The 22,102-nt window shown below is 41.1% G+C and overlaps 1 protein-coding gene and 1 non-coding gene across 2 annotated transcripts in view; both read right to left on the bottom strand.

The window, feature by feature from the left end:
• LOC122808703 (endothelin-converting enzyme 1-like) overlaps positions 1–22,102 on the bottom strand; it is a 1,298,251-nt gene that overhangs the window by 1,231,583 nt on the left and 44,566 nt on the right. The window lies entirely within an intron of this gene.
• On the bottom strand, positions 2,791–2,873 carry TRNAV-UAC. Its single transcript has one exon. It is a non-coding gene; the product is annotated as a tRNA-Val (tRNA).

The following is a 22,102-nucleotide window of genomic DNA, read 5'->3' as shown; positions in this document are numbered from 1 at the left end:
CTTCGAATGCATAAAGATAGAACTTTATGCATTGAAGTATTAAACCATCGAACCGTAATAAAAAAATTATTAAAACAAAAACAAAATAAATAAAACTAGAGCGCACAACATTGAAGTAAACGGAAATCTCCCCTTATGGAGATTTTCGTTTAAACTTTCGGTGTTGTGCTCTTTCGGTAATCTTGTGTCGACAATATCATATTTGATATCGTCAGACTTCGAGATACTGATATAGACCCAATAAAATTCACTCCTATGTGCCAAAAGTGAGTAATAATTTGGTGTAGTCTTGATAGTTGGCATAAATACAAAAGAGGTGTTTGTAATAGATTGCCTCTCAGTAACATGCAGGAAACCGATTACAGATTTATGACCTAAAGGTGATCTATGTAGAACAGTGTATTCATACCCTGGATTCTCCTGGTGAGGAACCTTTGAGGGCATTAAAACTGCTGCAACTGCCTGGTTAAGTACATGCCAAAGGGGTCACTGTACTCCATGATAGGTCTTATAAGGGCTGAGTAGAGTGGTAGTATAACTTCTTTGGGCCTGGATGACATACCCTTGCTAATGAGTTGGATGTCATATAGCAATTTTGTTATTATCTTGGCTATGTGTTGATGAAAGGCTGAATTACTTTCTGTATATGTCTCCAGATTCCCAACTACCAGATCAACTCTTAAGGGTGTTTTATTGATGGAGTAATTATCTTGGATGGATGATTTCCCAAAGGCACTATAATGCATTTTTTGCACTGAGTTTTAATCCATGGCTTTGGCACCAGCCATTTGTATGTGTTAGACCCTCTTGTAGGATGCAAGGAATCTATGATGCCTCCCAATTTACAGTCATCTGCCAAGAAGTAGATGCCAAACAGGAGTAGGCCCAACACCGAGTCCTGTCGTACTCTACTGGTTACTGGTCTCCTGCTGGTGGTCGTCTCGCCGATCCTGACCTCATGGGTGCTATCTGTGAACTAGCCAGAAATCCAGTGAGTTTTGGAAGGATGTATGCCTAGTTCTCAGGTTTTGTTAACTATACCCACAGGTCAAGGTAGGCAGTATGCACCATTTTCCCCTCATCCATAGCCTTGGTGACCCTCTTGAAGATGTCTACCAGGTTAATAAGGCCGGATCTCCCATTAACAAAGCCAGACTTGGGATGGGTTCACTGTCTGTTAGTTGCCAGTGTCCTTGCTGATCATTTCCATGATAATTCAGTCATTTGCTTATTAGACTTGTCACGCTGATGACTCTGTAGTTTCTGGCATCAGTTGATGGTCCACCATTATGAAGAGGGATGACCACTGCTACCCTCCATTCACCTGGCATGTAACCTGTTTTTAGGCTGTAATTGAACAGTGAGTCAAGTGGTCCTGCTAGGTCATAGTTTAGGCTATTTAGCAGGCAAAATGGGATATTGTCTGGCCTCAATGAAGTAGTGCTTTGGACTTTAGCAAGTGCTGCCAGGACTTGCTCCCTGTTGATAGCTGGGGGAGGGGATATGCCAAGGCGAAGTTAGAGCTAAATTTATCAGCCAGTAGATTTGCCATGTCACCCTGGTTAGTTTAGGTTGTGCCATTTATGACCAGTTCTGCACACTGCTGAGTGTTACCTTTAAGATTCCTAACATAGTCAAAGATAGTCTTGTGATTGTCCTTGGCTCTTGTTTAGTTGAATGAGAGAGTTCTTGTCTCTATGAGAGTTGCTCTTTCTGATTTTGCCCATGACTTTTTTCTTTTGTTATTTATCCTGTAAACATTCCACCACTGGGTTTGTTTTTGGTGGTAGGTTTGTGGTTACCTCTGGTAGGTACAGTAGCCTCAATGCAGCCATTTACATGCCTGTACAGGGTTTCTGTGAATAATTATGCATATGCACCTGTGTTCTCTAGGTTTGAGGGAGCCACAAATTTTGGCAATCTATCACGTAACAGGATGCAGTTTGCTTTATAACAGTTTCTGTTACAGGTTTTTTTCCAGGATGATTTTTATTTCAAGGGGTGGCAGCTTTGAGGTCAGACCTCATCAATGAGGACATGACACTGGGAGGGTGCAATGCTTTCCCATGTTGGTGAGTAATATGTTAAGTATGTTTGATTCTTTGGTCAGAGTGTGCATTATCTGGTTCAGGGTGTTTGTGCTGATAAAATCCAGGAAACATTGTGCCTGTGAGTTAGAGATAGTGTATGTTTCCTAGTCCATAGAAGGGTAGCTATGAATAAGGTATTTGATTGGATGCTGAGCGCTTCTAGTAGGTCTAGATAAGAGATGTGAGCTTCATGGGTCATAGATAGTGACCTGTAGCAGGCCAGAACATGGCAAGGAACCTTGTCTATGGAGACTTGGATGTGGATGAACTCCAGAGCATCATACTGTTTAACAAAGATGGAGGTTTATTTGTAGCTAAAGTACACTGAGACACCCCCACATTAAGCCCCTGTCTGTGCTGCTGTTGGCCTAAATGTGTGGAACAAGACGAACACCAAACCAGCACTATTAATCCAAAAAACCAGGGCAAAAAAATGTTTCCACACTCCCAAATACTTTTATTACACATAGAACAGCTAAAAACTGCTTCAGCCAAATGCAGTACACAAAAAAGCAAAGATAAACGCTTTCGTCCCACTAACACATAAAAAGGGACTTCATCAGATAAATGAACAAACTGTCATTAAGCTTCTTAAATGCTCTTAAACCAATCACAGCAAAATTTCAGCACACACCCTTTTTGTATCAATTAGCCTGACATAACCTAAGCATAGTAAAAAACATAGTAAAAGAAGGCATAGTGAAAGAAACAAACCCCACTGGGGATTGAACCCAGGACCTTCTGCATGTAAAGCAGATGTGATAACCACTACACTACTCCATCCATAAAAAAATGCAACAGTGTTATACACAATAGTAACATCCTAAGGCTAAAAAAATACATTTTATTTGTTTAAAGCTCTTAATTTAAACAGACATGTTATATTCTCTGCATCATTTAGCACTGACCAAAATCGTGCATTTAAGCGTAGCTGCCAGAGCAATTCTGCTTTCTCAAGGTAAAAGGGACCAGGCACCTCCACGTTCTGACATTATTAAAGTTTGTAAAACAACAAATTTGAAAGCATGGCCAGGACTAGCAATAATATGTCTTGCTAAAGCATTTGTTTCTTTCCTTAGATGAATATCACTAAGGAGCTCACTCATCCTGTTTTTTTTTAATTTGCGTTCAGATTTCCCTACATAAAAACATGAACAATAAAAACAAATAGTGTATACATTCTTAACAGTCTTCCAAGTACAGAACTGCAAAGTAGAGGAAGCTGTAAGGTCAAAAGGAGGTTGATTCCTTGAACAAAACAAAAGTCCCAAGAAGGTAGAATGGGCTTTATCAAGGGCCTAATGTGAAGGATGCCGTTTGGAAATTGTTTAACTTCAAACCTAGAGGAACGTGGCAGATCCAAGGGCAGACAAGCAGAAAGGGCTGACAAACGTATTTTAACAGATGAATATGCCATACCAGACTTGAACAAGTCATACAGATAAGAAAGAATAGTAGGAATACCTACTAAAAGAGGGTCCAGTTCACACCTGTGACACCAATAAAAAATCAATTCCATTTAACAACATAGGATTTTCTAGTAGTAGGTTTCTGTCCTCCTGCAAAACCTGAAGCACATCCTTAGAAGAAAACTGGTATCAAAAAAAGTGATCAACACCCTATCACCCAAAGAATCAAATGTAGGGTGAGCAGATGAGGGTGAATAAGACATCTCTGGTCCTGTGTGAGGAGATCCATCCTGTGAGGTAACTTGTGATGATTTCCCCTGACTGGATAGAGAGGCAGGGGGAACAAATGCTGTCTGGGCCAAAAGAGACTCACCAACAAGACTATGGGTTTGCCCCACATGATCTTGTGTAAAACCTTGGGTAACAAAGGAAAAGGGGGATAAGTATACAGAAACATCTCCTCCCAAGAAAATGACACTGTGTCCACATTTCAAGCCAGAAGATTCAGCACCCTGGAAAAGAACCAAGAAAGTTGCCTGACTGGAGGGAAGGAAATCAGATCTGATTGAGGATTATCTCATTGATAGATAATGTCCAAGAAGACCTCTCTGTGAAACATTCATTCATGGGGATATGCAATGGACCTGCTCAGGTTGTTTGCCATAAGACTGCGATCTATGGGAATGTAACCTGCCTGAAAGATCAGATGATGGTGGACAATTCCCAAACAAGAGCAGCTAGTCTGCAAAAAAGGTATGGCTTTGTGCCCCCTTGTTTGTTTATACACCATGTGACAGTGGCACTGTCTGCGTAAAACCAAGACAGGACCCGGAACCCAGAGAGAATGCAAGGCTTGAAGAGTCAAAAGTAAAACCTTCATTTCTTTGATGTTGAAGGGGTCCTTCAGTTGTTGGGAAACCACACTCCCTGGATCCTGATATTGCTGGAAGAAGCCCCTCCCCCTCCTGTCTTAGATCTGAAACATCTGTATACAGATCCTTAGTGATGGAAGGGGGAAACAGTCTGAAAAGGCATGCCTGGACTCAGAAATATCTGATAAATCCACCACATACATTTCTGTTTGAGACAAGGTAAGACAGAAATGGGAAATTCCAGAGGATGCCAATGTTAAAGCCAGGTTTTCTTTAGATACCACTGAAACTTTCTCATGTGGAGTCTGACAAAGGGATCCATAGAACTGGTGGAAGCCATGTATGTCAGAGCCCATAGAAATTATCTTGTAGACACTAGATGTAAAGGAAGAAAAGACTGGAAGAAAGCTGACAAAAAGGTGACCTTGGGAGGAAGAAGAAAAGCCATCATAGGCAATCTCCAAATCCGGCAAAGCAGGAAAACTTGACCTTGTGAAGGAGGCAGAACAGATTTCTTGAGACTGAGGGTGAATCCCACACATGGTAAACTCAAGATTTTAAAGATGAATGAGAAGGTCATCCAGATAAGGAAATATTTGGGCACCATGGAGTCAGAAGTAAGCTATGACTGGTGCCAGACACTTGATAAAGACTCTCAGAGCTGAAGGAAGACAAAAAGGCCAATTAGAGAACTGATGTGAGGAAGAAACAAAGAACCATAAACATTTCCTGAAGACAGCATGAATAATAATGTGAAGATAAGCATCCTTCAGGTCCAGTGAGTCCACATAGGACTGAAGAAGTAGAAAGAAGACCAGGGACTGAACAGGGACTGACTTGGGACGATAACATTTTGAAAGAGGGTACCCTCCGAAGAATGTTGAGAAAAAAAGAGATCCAGAATGGGCCTACAAGAGCCCTCTTTCCTGGAAACCAGAAATATCCCTAAATAAACCTATTGCCTCTCTCAGATAGAGAAGTAGGATGAACAGCTCCCTGAGCCAAAATGTCCTGAAGAAGTGGAGGAAAATTAAGAAGTTGGCAAAGTGGAGGCTGAGGAATCCCCAAAAAGGGTGGAAGGGATTTCCAAATCATGAAGTAACCTTTTTGTATTATGGAAAGAACCCAGGAATCCATGGTAATGTGCTGTCAGATGGGGTAGGACAGAGTTAACTGGAGGGACAGAGGAATATGGCTGAGGGGCAGGGAAAGACAACAATAGAATAGAAGCAGATTTGTCAGTAAAAGACACCTAGAATCCTGAGTAGGTTTATCCAAAAAACAAAAGAAGTTATGTACTTACCATAATGTTCCATCTGTGTTGTCCATTTTCATTCCTCCTCGACTAATGGGTTTGGTTCCGATCCCTCGGATCTGTCTCAGCCTTTGCAAAAGCTCATGGCAATCTAGAACTCTCAAGCTTCTCCCTTACCCATAAAACATCAACCCCCCCCATTACCTCAGATCTTGTTTGAAAGCTATAAAAGAAAGACATACTCTTATAACTTTATATATACATATCATATAAAGAGAGAGCAAGGCAAGTAGGCAATGCCACATCTGCAATGTTCGAAAGATGTAACAAATCTGTTAGATCCACTCGCTCTTCTAAAATAAACCTAACAAGGGTTGGGGGCTGGTGGGTGGAGAGTCAAGCAGGAATTTAAACAGACAGCACAGATGGAACGTTATGGTAAATACATAACTTCTTTATCTGAGGTTGTCAGTTTTCATTCCATCCTCAAATGATGGGACAGAATCCCCGGCTACCTTAGATCCAGGGTGGACTCATGGAAGGATACTCCTAAACACCACTGAGGCCAATGATGCTGTACTTCAGAAGACTAAATCCAATTTGTAATGATTGATAAAGGCATGGGGAAAAGATCAGATTGCTCCTGCACAAATGTCATCTATGGATGTTCACGACTGTAAACTTGAGGCTGGTGCCATGGCTCTGGTTGAATGAGCCTGCATTTGTTTTGGTAATGTGATATCCAACTAAACCTCTCAGCCTCTTAATGCGAGAAATCTGGACAAAGCCTGATAAAATGGGGGATAGAAAATAAGGACTTTTTAAAATACTGCTCTTATAAACTTATAAAGTTGTTAGAGTAACACAATTTGTTTTAACATATATTTTCTCAAGGATTTGAAGTCTGAAACTCAATGCCATTATTTCATGACTTCGATCTTCAGATCATCCCAGTGATTTGCCAGAAAACCACAACTTTTATGAGGAACAGACCAAAAATATCAGCCAAAAATCAGGACATTCTGCAAAAATCAGATTCTGATACTACTTTGAGCAAAAAGATGACTTCGTTCATAACTTGACTGCATCTTTGTGCAAAATCAGATATGGTAGTTTCTCAGATATGGCCTAAGTTTCAGAAATTCATCTCACAGAAGAAGAAAATGTAAAATCATAGTCATCTGCAGGTTCAAAAAGGAGAGTGAATAATGGCTTGCAGTACTAGATTTCAATCCTATGGAGGAGTAGGATCTTTAAATGGAGCCCTTAACAATAGTATATCTTGTACAGAAGCTTTATAAAGCTTGTGGGAAGCTAGTGAAGAATCATCAGTTCCACTATGGAAATTAGTAATTACTGCCAATTGAACTTTAACTGTAGATGTAGTAGCTCCTTTGTTCAAAGGCAGAGTTAATAATTGGAGAATGGTATGAATCAGGGCAGAAAAGGGTTCAATTTTGAAGACCCCAGTGCCTATTTTTTTTTCTTTGTAAATGGTTAAAGGGAAGGTAACAATATTTGCCGGACAGGTGCAGACAGCATAGGTTGTCTATTAATGGGCTTGGGGAAACCTAGCCATCAGCTTGAAGTTCTGAATATCTGGATGGACCATTCTTGTTGGTTGTTGGTTGAGACAGTAGGTCTGGATTTTGATCTAAAATTCAAGGTTGGTGAATTAACTGAGGCCAAAGGAAGGGAAACCAAATCTGTGGAGGCCACTAAGGGGCAATGAGGATGAACTGTTCTAAAACCTGGCACCTTTCTATAGAATTTCTGAAATCAGACCTTGAAGGATATAGATATAGGTGGCCAGTCATGAAGAAGAGCAACTCTCAGTGATTCCCCTTGTGGAGGGAAAAAGGCAAAAATAGCTAGTGCATTGTTGTTTCGAGGAGAAGCAAAAAGATTGCAGAAAGGCTGGCCCTACTGATGGAACATCATTTCCGTCATATTCCTGTTGAGGAACCATTCATGAGTTAGAAGATTGCCCTCTATCTCACTGTGTTTCCCAGTGATGTGCATTGTTATGAGATCACTCATGTTACCCTCTGAGTGCTTCTCGATAGTGGGGATATCATTTGGTTTCTCCTTGTTTGTTGAAGCACCAGATAACTGACATGTTCATTTCAATCGCAATTGTTCCTAAAGGGAGAACATTCTGAAAGGCCTGCAACACTAACAGCACTGCTCTCATCTCTAGAACATTAATACAGTAAATGTACTTCCCACGTGAACATATGCCTTGGACTCTGTTTTCCAGGTAATGCCCTTCTACCATGGCTGGGAAACATGGGTCTATATTATGTCAGCGAAACAGCATTACAGTGAATGCCATTTCACCAACATCTATAGACCGAAATCTTAAAAGAGTGAAACTCTGGTTCACCGATTTTTTCCAATGGAAATAAATCAGTGAACCTTCAAAATACAACATACCACTTAAAACATTAAAAAGTGGGGGGGCTGTGCCACCCACACTCCCCAAAGTGGGGAACACCCCCCCAACTAAATATACCAACTCTAAGATCACACTACAGTCGGGTAAAGGGCAATGTCATGGCTCAGGCCAAGCAATTTCTTTCCCTGGGAAAGAAATCTCGGACCTGAGCTCGCTCTTTTCTGATTTTGGTCTGTATGTGTTGGCAAAAACAGCATTTGCTGTAATGCTGTTTTGCTGACATGATACAGACCCGGGTAACATCCATAGTTAGTATGGCCTAGGGCTGAGGCGGAGGTTGAAAGAATATTGTAGAACTTGGTCTGACTGAATCCACCACTTGTGATTTCATTTCAAAATGGACATGGAACTATGAAGTATGATCACCGTGAGGCAAGCATCTATTGAAGAATTTTCATATAAAATCCTGGCCAATGGTACTAGAGTTTTTACTGCAGCCATTGATCCTAGAGCTTGAAGAACCAAGTGGTTACATTCTTGGTATTGCACACTATCTTTTTTTTTTTTTTTTGTAGTTTATAGTTATATACAAAAAAAAAAAACACATCTGGATAACCTTTTCTCTTGACATCATAATCAGATGCCTGGTCGGGATGGAAATGAATCAGTCATCTAGACATGGAAAAACCTGGAATCACCATAGACTCATGTGAGTAACTACTACTGCCGTACACTAAGCAAACTTCATAAGGGTTTTGGGGCTGTGGTGAGATCAAAGGGAAGTATTCTAAACTGAAAAATGACCAGCCACCAGTTAGAACAGTAATAACCTTCAGGAACACCTGTTTATTTTTTTTGTGGTACCATTACCATGAAGGTTTATCAAGCACATCTAGTCGTTCCATTTTTTTTTTTTTTGAAAAGGGAGAGTGGACTGAACTGTATTTTGTTTTTTTTTTAATGGAGAGGAGGAAGGGAAAAAGGTATCTGTTGTAAACTCTAGTCAGGTTTTCTGGTGCAGGGAAAAAAGACCCTCCGAATGCCTGGAGAGGAAACTTTAGATTTTGTATCTGTCAGACATTTCCACTGTTTTAGCAGGTACTACAGCCAATGCAACTGGTGGTGTTTTAACATGCATTATGTTCATTCATAGTGGATTGAGAATGCCAGTTGGTGGTAAATTAATACAGCTAATAAAAGGATGTGCAATGAGCTGTGTGCCCTTCCAAAGGTCATGGTTGCATACACTGGGTATCATAAGGTCATTGTGAGAAGTGAAATTGTGCATAATAAGCTATGTCACTCCATAACACTAACTGTGCTTTTGTTAAGGTAAAACATAGGGGTGTGAAGTGCAGTTAAGTGCTGCATGTGGCCTATAATACTATATCATTGACTCTATTCAGTACATTATTTCTATTATGGACATATCTCTTGCCATGACTGAAAAGTCATTCCCAGAGCTATGTGTGTGATATGAGATAGCAGAAGGGAGCAGTTGTTCTGATGACATCTGTTGGAAAATCTATGGTAGGACTCTTGTTATTTGTGTGCTACTGTGAACACGTTTTGTTATAGATGTTACTCTAACACACAGTCTTAAGTCTTGGGAACACCATAGTGGTGTAGCCATAACAGTGGCATGCAACGGAGAAACTGTTGTATAGTTGTTTTTGTTGACATGCTTAGATGTCACCTCAGCATTAGCAAACTATTACTTCAATATTTATTTATTTATTTTATTAATGTGTGTGTGTAGCTGTGAGCAGTGTCTGTCAGCGAGGGATACTAAATGTCAACCAGAGTAATGAATTGGTTTGTATTGGGTATCATTCCTCTCAAACTCTTAGTGCAAGAAAATCGGGTCAAGCCAGAAATAATGGGTGGAACAAGGGATCAAAAATAGGGACAGTTTTTAAGTATTGTCCCTATCAACTTAGACGTCTGTTGGAATAACAGGTTTTGCATTATTATGTAATTTCTGAAAGATATGAAGTCTGAAACTCAAATATCTGTTATTATTTGGTATTATTTAGTGAAATAATCTCTCAATGATTTGCCAGAAAACTGCATATTTAATCATGAGCAGACAAAAATATGTCTCCAGATTTAGTAGGTGGCTTGAACTACTGACTGACTGTGTATGTGTGTGTGTGTGTGTGTGTGTGTGTGTGTGTGTGTGTGTGTGTGTGTGTGTGTGAGACTATCAGTCCATCAGAGGGTCTCAGGCCAGAAAAAAGGCTACTTCGTACAGCCGTTTTCTTACATTAAGGCACTGTATCCGAGCGCAGGTAACCTCTCGGATCCAAGGATGTCTCAGACCTGAAGGAGAAAACAGTTTATACAATTCTATTTATCAGATCTGAAGATCCATAATCCAACAAAAAATAACAGAAGGAATAAACACCACCAGTACTCAAACTACCAGATCATAGAAAGGATGAAAAACCCATCGAATCCGAAGAAGAGTTGGGACCTGTGCAGCAACTCTCGGAGCCGATACAATAAGGAGTTTGGATCCGAAGATTATTAGTGCTACCATAATAGAAACTGAATGCTCAGATCTATGCGAATGATAAAAGGGGCTTTAGTAATAACATGCATGCCTGAAACATTCAGCCCTTAGCAAAAGATCCGAGAACACATGAAAAGATCTGACTCGACTTCTTGATCACTTTGCTCAAAAAATCCGAACAAGACTTGAAAAGTGGAGGAACAAAGTCCCAATGAAATGAAAAATGGACAGATCTGAAAAAAACTCTTACAAAGTAAGAATGCTGCCAGATTAACAGGACTGGCAGCATACCTCTCAACCTCTTGGAGCAAGAAAACTGGACAAAGCCATAATTCTTGGGGGAATTAAGACCTAAAATAAGGACACTTCTTAAATATTGCTCTGACATACTCAGAAAGTTGATATAATAACAAGTTTTGCATTAGCATGAATTTTCTGAAGGGTATGAAGACTGAAAATCAAATGTCTATCATTATTTTATGACTTCAACTCATAATGACTTGCCAACAGTTCCTCAGAAAAACACAATTTTATGAGAAGGTCCAAAAATATTAGACAAAATTCTGGACCTTTTGTGAAAATCTGTACTGTTGAAAGGAATGACTCACAGCAGCATGCTTCCTATAAAGGATATGAAATCTGAACTAAAAGCATGGAACCGACAAAAAATCTCCATTGGATCCAAACAGAGTCAGGTTAATGCAGACCTCAGATCCAACACCATTTTTTAACCCCATTAGAGCAAGAAAACTAACAGGATTTGCATATACTAAATTTAGACTTAATGATTTGTCATACAAACCTCTGTTTAAGAAAAAAGAAAAAGACCAAAAATATTAGGTAAAAAACAGGACATCCAGAGAAAATGTGAGCAGATGAAAGATATGTCTGACACACTCATGACCGTGGTCTAAAGGTGGTTAGATTGCAATAATATTCTGATAGGTCTCTCTCTCTTTCTCACTTTCTCTAATAAAGACAATTCAGACCTTTTGAAGGGTCCTAGTCATATTTAGAGGACGAAACTCCAACAAATAATGAGAGACTTTAATCATGTATGGTACAATGTTGAGGTTGAGTCTGCCACAGACATTGCAGAGCCATTGTAAAGCTCTGAGGAAAAATACGCACAAAGAGAGTGTGAGCATTCAAAAAAGGCAGATTAAGCCCACACGTCTCACATGGGGACATACATGAGAAGAACATGGAAAGAAGTTTAGTTATCAAAGAGTGCAGTAAGTAACACTAAAGGTAGAGACTGCCTATCTGGAAAACAGAATAAAGGAAACAACAGCTATGAGGGTAAAAGGGAAGGAGTTAAGAATAATTTTAAGAAAGGAACGAGATAAGGAATTTTTAGAAAAATTATGAAAAAAACGTATCTCCCAATATGAAACTCGAGAGCTGAAGACGACCACATCCAGACACTCGAGTAGCAAACGAGATCTGAGGTAATGGGGGTTAGTGCATTATGGGTAAGGGAGAAGCTCGAGAGTTCCAGATTGCCATGAGCTTATGCAATGCCTGGGATGTGTCAGACGGCTCAAATCTGAATCCATCAGTCAAGGTCAGAATGAAAATTGATAACAACAGATCATCCTTTTGGAATATTTCTTACCCCTTAAGGGAAATTCTGATGTCTACACACAAAAGAAGACTTGGAAGGATAATTCCTTTGAAACACAGGGATGGGGAAAGAAAAAAACTGTTTGATGTCTTGCATAACCTTCCCTTTATCTTGCAAAGTTTTAAAAAAGCTCTGTAACTGCAGAACCAAACAGATTCTGGGAGTCCAAAGAAGAATCCAACAACTTGGCTTTTATATCATCAGGAAGAGATTGTAACCTAAGCCCGGAGCACCCAGAACCTGATGCAGCAGCCCTAGAAGATTACACGTACATCCTAGACATAGGATATACATCTGACATATAGCACCTGGAAGGGTCTAAGGCTTTGGTATGCTGGTCTTACCTAGAGCTAGCCTCAATGCAATATCCCTTGATGTGAGGCATCAGCAGGGAATACTACAGCAGTGATAAGGAAGAATATCATATGACATTTCAGATGAGTGAAAATGCATAAATACAGTGGTTACTGCATAATTCCATTCAAAGTTAAGTAGCAAGAAAAAACATGTCTGTTTCCTTGTAGCATATACAGTCATATGACAAGGTCAAATCTTCATTTAATTTTACATGAAAACAGGCAATCCTTCATCTCTGTTTTAAATTCACACCCATGTATACTAATACACCTCAGACTCAACTTCATCTACAGCATCCCTACTACAGAACTACAGCACGTTTCCCTAATGAAAAGCATTATTTTCATTGTAAGGTTGAAGACAATATAAAAATATTAATAAAAAGTACCTGAGGGGGTGCATGGACTCCACCTGTAGGATAATATACTCCAGTTTGCAGTTTTATGAATCATTACATAAAAGAAACAACCAGCTTCACTTTCTAGTGTGGAGATTATATTTCCAACCTTACAGCTTGAGAGCTTGTAGCCCTTAGAGAGCTAGACAACTGGAATGGCACTGTCATTAAAATATTTTATACAGAATAATAGATGGGGTTGTTTTATTTTTCAGAATCAGTACATCACTGAAGCCATACAACAGCTGTCAGACACTATATTTTATATTCCAGTTTCAAAAGATCCCATTGCTCTATTTCCATGCCAGAGTAACCACAGGTATTATCAATGCTAATTCCAACCATTAGCTACCTACTGACAAAAGGATAACAGTCTAGCATCATAGCCATCCAAGTTTTACCTGTTTCCTAAATTCCAGAGAACAGGCAACATAAATCATACCACTTCATCTTTCTGTTCATGTCCCAAGTCCTACATTTCATCATTTCTTAATAGCAATATAATATCATTAGCTGAATTGTAATCATTTTACATCAAGGATACCAATCATACTTAGACTTACAACATATGGATCCACTAGCTTCTGTCAATGTATCTTCCATTGGGTATCAAATCCCTGCATATGTTAATCTTTCAAAATGACTCACACAGACACTGCAGTATTTCTTAAACAGGAAATCAACTATTGTCTTACAAACTCAGCCAGTTCAAATAACTTTTTTTGACTCTTAAATAAAATGCTTTTTCTTTTAAAGGGTACTTATGTACTTATAATATTGGATCCTTTCATCCACATTTGTCCAACATGACTTGTGAGGCCTCATGCTGATTGTTGGATCAAAGCTGGCAAAACTAGAGCTCCAGCCTTGAGCTCCTTCAAATTTTCCCTACCCATAATGCATCTATAAATGAAGTATCTCAGATTAAGCTTGTAGACAATAATACAAAATAAGTATGTCATGAGCCCCAGAATGTTATGACAGGTCCTTCAGGTCATTCAGAACTAACAGCAGGAAGGGGGGGGGTGGCTGTTGTATCTGATGGACATGGATAAAGGGATCCGATGTTATGGTTAAATAGATAACTACCATATCCTATTCATCTCTTCTGTCCAATCCAAACTGTGGGTCACAATCCCCAGCAACTGATTATGACAGAAAGCCCTTGAGGATATTAGCTCCAAAGGAAGCCCTAGATCTTGAAATTATATCCGACTTATAATGTTTTGAAAAGGTACATAAGGAAGACCATGTTGCAGCTGCACAAATGTTATCCACTGATGCATTTCTGAATAATCATGTAGAAATAGTCAGCAACCTCACAGAATGAGCCTTAGGTCTACATGGTAAAAGATGACTGTTGGTAGAATATACAAATGTAATAAAGTCAGAGATCCATCTAGACAAGGTGATCTTGGAACCGTAGGTACTTGTCTTGTTTGAAGCAAACGGCACAAATAGTTGTGAGCCTTTTCTAACGGTCTTAATTCTGTACAGGTAAACTTTAATTGTCAATGCACATCTAAAATGTGAAGCAAATAAAAACCATTGTTTGAATGACTGGCAAAATAGACTGCCAGGTGAAACGGCTGATTCAAATTAGGTTGGGATGCTGCTTTAGGAAGAAAGGAAGAATTTGTGCTCAATGAGACTCTGACCTTGTGAAACACTAAATAAGACACATAAGAGGACAAGGGATGCAACTCAGAAATTCTACTGGCTAAGATTATAGCTACATGAAACAAAGTCCTCCAAGAAATACATTTCAAGGGGAGAGAAGGCTGGTTCAAAAGGGGGATTTTGTTCAAGCTTCTAGGACAAAACAAATCCATTGGAGGAACTGGTTCCCTGATCAGTGGGTGAAGGAGAAGAAATGTTCCTTTGAGGAAGGTTTTGCACAACTTATGAAAAGCCAAGGAGAAGAAATCAGTACCTTGGTGGAAGTCAAAAATTGTGACTGACTGAACTTTGATAGTTAAGAAACTGGATCCTGAAGTAAAGAAAAGAAAAGAAGTACCTGTGGAATAGATGCATAAAGTGGGGTCTATTACCTGAATGGCTGCCCGAGCTGAGAAACACTTTCATTTTCTGTGCTACACTTTATGGTAGACTCTTTTTGAGAAGCAGAGAGAATATGAACTTCACCCTGAGATAGGGAAGGATCTGTGACCCTCAGTGGAACTGGAAAAAACATACAGTTAACTTGAGATTGAGAAGATCTGGGTGAGGCAACCTGGAGGGGATGGCAAAGAAGATCCTTCCTTGAATCCAACAGCCACAGGGGCTCCCAGATGTGAGGCATCAGCAAGGGAACCCAGATTTGCCTGACAATAAGGGGCAATGAGGATTATCATAGCTTTGCATTTCACTGCCTTCTGTATGAATCTGGACATTAGGGCATGAGTGAGAAATGCAGAAATGAGCTTGGTAAGCCACTGTTTGACTAGAGTGTCTCTCAGGGAGTACCTCCCTGGGGAAATTAGAACAAAGAAGTTATTTAACTTGATGTTGTCTGAGGAGACAAAGATATGACAGTAAGAAAATCCCAGAAGATGAAAAATTTGACCTGCCACAACTGGATTGACAGACCACACATGAGGCAGTAGGATGGAACTGCTTAGCCTGTCAGCAACATAGTTGGCTATCCTGGAGATGTGTGTTGCTGTTAAGAAGCGATGTGAAGCAATTGCACATTGTCACATTCTCATGGCTTCTCAGTATAGGGGATAGCACCTTTTCCCTCCCTACTTGTTCATGTATCAAACTACCTTTGTGTTGTTGGTTTGAATGGAGATCACCACCACAGGCAGGATGTCTGTAGCTCCAGCGATGCTAGGAGGACTGCTCTCATCTCCAGAATACTGATGTGAAGGTTGGCCTCTTGCTCTGTCTATGTACATTGGACCATTATCTGCTGATAATGCCCCTGCACCCTAATGAGGAGGTCATTGCTGCCATGGGAATGGACATCAGAAATGGTTAAAAAAAACAGACAAGGAGATGAAAAATGAGGGTATGGGACCCTAGAAATAAGTTGTAAGAAAATAACAGTTCTGTAGAACTAAACAAAACGTAACCACAGACAAGGTTAAGAACTGTTGGATTTAATCTTCATCAGAAATCAAAATTTCAAATACAACTTTCTTGAAAATACACACACCTTATATTCAGAAACTAATTATTGATTTGATTGAATCAATTACATAATTAGTTAATAATGATTAAAATCACCCATCAAAAACCATTATTCACATTTAATACTCTAAAAAAATATATATATCACATTTTGAAATATAATATTTGATTTTATATATGTATATATAGGTATCAATGCCTATATGAAATCAAAAGAAATAATGTAAATAATGCATTGTTCCAATGTAAAAAAAACTTTTGTTAAGGGAAGTTGTAATATTTTTACTTATGGAAGGAAACTTGGAACAAGGTGCAAAATATAATATTATAAGCAAATGTAAGGTTAGCTAAGCTGGCTTTTGTTTGTTTACCACTAGATTCATACATACTAATTTTTCATTGAACATAATCAGCTATACAGTTGATATAGTATATTGTATATAATATGATACCAACATATCTGTTCATATATAATTATATATACAACATATATTTATTTTGTTATACATAAACATATAAATATATATAATATTTTTATATATAATATATAATTTTATATATATTGAATGAAATTTTAATTTGATATTTTTAATTTTAATAACATTAATATGTAATTGATTAAATCAAATCAATAATTCAAGAATATCAATTATGTGTGTCAATTTTATTGTTATTTAAATATTGAAATTTTTTGAAATCTGTATTGGATCTGAAAACGACTTTGAAGTATACAAGCTACACTAAATCCAACAAAACCAACCTTTTCTGTGTGGTTTATTTTGTTTTAGTTCTACAGAACTGTATTTGTTTACACTTTTATTTCTAGGGTCTCATTCTCCCTCATTTGAACCGGAGGAGTTTTTGAGTGGCATCAGAAATGGTTCCCTAGGAGGACAAAGGGAGAGGATAACCACCAGCATAGCTGCATTCTGCAAACAGTGGTTGTTAATATTGGCACTGACAGACTATCTGTTAGCTACAGCCATTGCAGTCTGAGTAGCCATTTCTAAATTCTCATATGGAACTGAGCTAAATGAACCATAAGGATAGGAGATGCCATGAGTCCTAGGACTCATAAAATTAACACTGCAGATGGAGATAAAAATTGAAACAAGTTCTGAACTGAGTGTCTCAGGGTTTGAGTCCTTTCCAGTGGAAGGAAAACAAACCATGTTGTCATCTTAAGGTGGCATATGATAAACTGAATGGCTTGACTTTGTTGTAAAAAAAGAGTTATCTACTTACCATAACTTGGAATCTGTGATATCCGATGTCATTATTCATCCCGGATGGGTCTTGGATCTGACCTCGGATATGTGCCGACAGCTCCTCCCCTCCCAGGAATCCCTGCTACCCATAATCCTCAGATCGAGTTTGCTAAAAAAACACAAGGACAGTGAAACCGTCGACAATATGGAACAGCAGAACCAAACACACCACTACTCCAAGAATTCCCTAGTCACCAGAAAGGGGGGGGGGGGCAGAGGGTGGGAACATGATGAATTATGACACTGGATAGCACAGATTCGAAGTTATGGTAAGTACATTACTCTTTTTCTGATGCTATCCATGTCATTATTGATCATGGATGGGTCAGAGTCCCCAGCTATCCATAACCTTGGGAAGTCTCAAGGAAGGACACGTCAGAGCACAGAAGAACCAAACGAAGCTCTACCCCTGGACACCAAATCCAGCTTGTAATGTGTTACAAAGGTATGGGGATTTGACCAAGTGGCAGCAGCACAAATGTTAGCCAAGGAAGTCCTAGCCCAGAAGGCCGAAGAAGTAACCACCGACCTAGTGGAATGAGCTTTAACAGGAATGGGGAGATCAATGTGATTGTATTCGTAAATGTGAGCTATACAACAAGGGATCAAATGTGAAATTGACACTTAGGAAATGGCCCTACCTTTCCTGGCCTGAGAGAAAGCTATGAAAATCTGATCTGATTTTTGAAAACTCTCAGTCCTCTTCAAATAGAAATGTAGCTGCCTAGGTACATCCAGGCAATGTAGTTTGTATTCTCCTTTGTTTGAAAAATTGGGAAAAAAGACAGGAAGCTGAACTGACTAATTAAGGTTAGTTTTTTAGGCTACTTTAGGAATGAATGAAGGATTGGTCCTGAGAGAAGCCCTATCCTTGTGAAAAATCATAAAGGGAGGCTTTATGCAAAGAGCCTGCAATTCAGAAACCCTTTTAGCAGAGGTAATAGCCACCAAAATTGCCATCTTCCAAGAAAGAAACTTAATATCACACTTCACAGCAGGTTCAAAGTGGGGCGGTTGTGTCAGGGACTGCAGCACCAAAGTAGGATCCCAAGGAGGAGAATGATCTTTGAAAGGAGGCCTGAGCAAGAACAGAACCTTAAGAAAGGCCTTTCAAAGCCTAGAGGAAAACATGAGGCTGTCACTTAGGTGAAAGTTAGAAATAGCTGCTAACTGAAGCTTAATTGTCAAGAAGCTCGCTCCTTGCTGAAACAGAGAGGAAAGGAACAACAGAATGTCTGGAACAGGAGCAGAAAAGGGATCAATATCCAGCTGATGAGCCCAAAGAGAGAACCTTTTCCATTTGCTGGAATAAACCTTTTTAGAAGAAGGTTTCTGAGATGGCAAAATGATGTCCTTCACCGGAGAAGGCAGCTTGACCTGACTGACAGTCACTGGAACTGGAGGTACCAAGCTGGCAGCCTCAGGGATTGAAGGTTGGGAGGAGAAATTCCCCAGGGATGGCAGATGAGATCCTGGGGTGGATCTAATATCCAGGGTGGATATTTCAGATGAGACCAGAGGAGGGAGAACTATGTCTGATGAGGCCAGAAGGGGGCAATGAGGATGAGGTGAGCCTTCAGACATCGGGCTTTTTGTAAGACCTTGGGAATGAGTAGCTTTGGAGGATAGGCATAGAGACGTCCCAGTGGCCAATCATGAATCAGAGCATCCCTTGGTGACTCCCTGGTGGGGGGATCAGGGCAAAGTATTTGCTGCATTTGTGATTTATCGGGGATGCAAACAGATTGCAGAATGGAAACCCAACCGGTTGAAAATCTGGCTTGACACTGGCTGGTTCAGGGACCACTTGTGGGGACTCAGGACAGACTTGCTGAGCTTATCTGCCAACACAATGGAATCACCGGGAATATGTGTTGCAAGAAGAAAGTGCCTGGAGGACAGCACCCATTCCCACACTCTAATGGCCTCTCTACACAGAGGATACAATCATGTCCCCCCTGCTTGCTGATGTACCAGACCACCTCCATGTTGGCTGTCTGAACTGATACAGTCCCAAAAGGGAGATAGTCCTGGAAGGCTTGCAACAATAGGAGGACAGATCTTATCTCTAGGACACTGATGTGTGACTTGGTCTCCAAGGGGACCATGTTCCTTGGACCGTCTTTCCCTGAAAATGTCCTGCCACCCCAACAGGGAGGCATCCATGGTCACTGTGACCTGGAGTTGTGGAAGACAAAAGGGTCTCCCTAGTACAAGACCTTTTGACCAGAGCCACCATGCTATGTGATGCCTGAAGACTTGAGATATCTGGATTGCCATGGACAGAGGGTGAAGAAGAGCTGACCACTGTACTGCAAGGGTCCACTGAAGTGCTCACATGTGGTACCTGGCGAGGGAAACCAGCTGAATAGCTGCCACCATGGAACTGAGGGCTTGAAGTATTAGGTGGACAGGGACACTGTCACGATCCAGGAGGTGGCCTTGCTCCCAAATCGTGCCTACCCTGAGCTGGGAAACAGCTGCAGTCTCCACACCATGTCCAGAAGAACTCCTATGGATTCCAGCCTCTGACACAGGACAAGGTGTGACTTGGGAAAGTTGACAGTAATGCCCAGATTTTGAAATAGGCTGAGAGTATAATCTTTGGCTAGAGTGAGATGCTGCCTTGTGGGAGCCATGAGGAGCCAATCGTCCAGGTACGGGAAGACCTGAAATCCCGGCAGCTGGAGATAGGATGCTACCACTGTCATACATTTGGTGAAAACCTGGGAGGCTGGGGTGAGATCGAAGGTCAGGACTCCGAACTGATAGTAACTGGCCCCCAGCCAGAAGCACAGGAATCTCCTGAAAAGCCTGTCAATTTTTATGTGAGAGTACTTATCCTTGAGATCTATTAAGCCCATCCAATTGCCCTTCTGCAGAAGCAGAAGAATGGACTGAACAGTGACCATATGGAATGTCGACTTCTTGACCGATAAATTCAACTTGCTGAGATCCAGCATCTTGGAAGGAAGACTGAGCCCTGTGGAACCATAGCTTCTTACTACCCCTCTGAGTCATAGGGGAGTAGAAAACTTGATCCCTACTGCAGACAAGGTCTTTCCCTCCTGCTCACTGTGGGTCAGTTTTTCTTGACTGAAGGACCAAACAAAGTAGATCCGTCAAATGGGGTATTAGTAAAGGATGTCTTGAAGGTGTCCGCAAACCCACAAAGGCAAAGCCAGGCATGATGCCTAATAGCAATGCCAGTGTCCCCTGTTCATGAGGTGGCTTCAACCACATTTGAGATCAACCTCATTGAGACATTAGCAAGGGATATGAGAGTGGAAAGCTTTGGAGAGACCAGTTTAAGGCTCTCCAGAGGCAACAGCTCTGAAAGGGAAGAGGAAAACTCTGACACAAAATCCCTTCACAGCCATGTGAAATGTGCCATATAATTAGTAGTACTCAGTCTGAAGGTAGCTGAGGCATACATGAGCTTCCCAAAACAATCAATCACCTGCAACTCTCTATTAGGGGGATAGACCATAGAGATCTGTTCCACAAGCTCTTTCTTGGTAGTTGCGGCAACCACAATAGCATCTATAGAGACACCCTTACTCCAAAAAGGTTTGTCTTTCAGTGGACTTAGAAACTTGTCTTCTCTTTTGGGGACGATTCTACTGTGTCCGGCTCCTTCTACACCCTGCTGACAATAAGCTGGGCTAGCTCATCCCCAGGGGACACACACAGGAGAAAGATGGGCCTACCCCAAAAGCCTTCAAGAACACGGATTCCTCTTAGGATGGGGTGGAGGAAGACCAACTGCCCCATTCTTTCAGGATCTTGAGTATGTCTCCAAAGGACACCTCCTCAGACAGTAGTCTGGGGGACCCATCACCTTCCTTGAAATCTGTGGCCTCAGTGAGGGACTCTCAAGAGGAGTCCAGGTGCCTGTTCTTGCACATCCTCTTCCAAGGAGGCTGCTCCACTGTGGGCTCTGGGAAGGACTCACAGGAGGAGGGTACCCCCATGGGGTAATGCCCTTCTGAAGGCAATCCCCGGGGGCAGACCCTAAACTGATGATGAAGACTCACCACCCAAAACGGAATCAGGAAGGAGTGGGTCCAGAGCCAAGGTAGAAGCTGCCAAATAATTGTAGACGGTCCTCTCTGTTGCCCAGAAGGCTGACGGACTGGAAGATGCCCCACTCTCCTCCCCGCTGGGAAAGATCAACTGGGATGGAAGGGAGGACCCTTGACACAGTACCAATGTCCCTGGATGATATTGGTCCTGAGCTATCCAAGGCAGATGCCCCCAAGGTAAGGGAATGGTCTGAAAATGCCAGACTGGATCCTCCCCCTCAGGGGTCCCTGCAGATCTCTCGGGGCCGAGGCATTGCCAGCCCCGAGGGCAAGTGGGCTGAACCAGACAGGGACCCAGGAGGTGTGGGAGTGGGGACACTACCTGACACCAAAAGCCTCTCCTTAGGCAAGCTCTGACCCTGGGGAGCCGAAGTTGCATGAGTCGGACGGAAAGAGGAGTTCTGACATGGGTGAAGAACCCCTCGGCAAGTGGCTAGGTGATGGAAGCAAGCCAAGTTCCATTTAAGCTTTGAGAAAGCTCCTCATCATCTTGTCCATGTCAGATGGGAGCAAACTCCCTGTAGACTGGGAGGAAGCTGAAGAATGGCCTGAATGGGTTGAGTGTGTCTGAGGATTCGGATCTGACAGGGGAAGCTGAGGCTCTCACAGCCGAAGATCCCAGAGCTGACGGCCCCAAGGCTGGACTCGGATCCAAGCACAGGGTTCCAAGAGCCTCAGCCATTTAGAAGGGGAG

The sequence above is a fragment of the Protopterus annectens genome, chromosome 8.part0, assembly GCF_019279795.1.
Source record: "Protopterus annectens isolate FY-2018-M chromosome 8.part0, PAN1.0, whole genome shotgun sequence".
Taxonomy (NCBI): Eukaryota; Metazoa; Chordata; order Ceratodontiformes; family Protopteridae; genus Protopterus; species Protopterus annectens.
The sequence above is the reverse complement of the archived record's forward strand: the minus strand, read 5'-3'. Positions and strand labels throughout refer to the sequence as shown.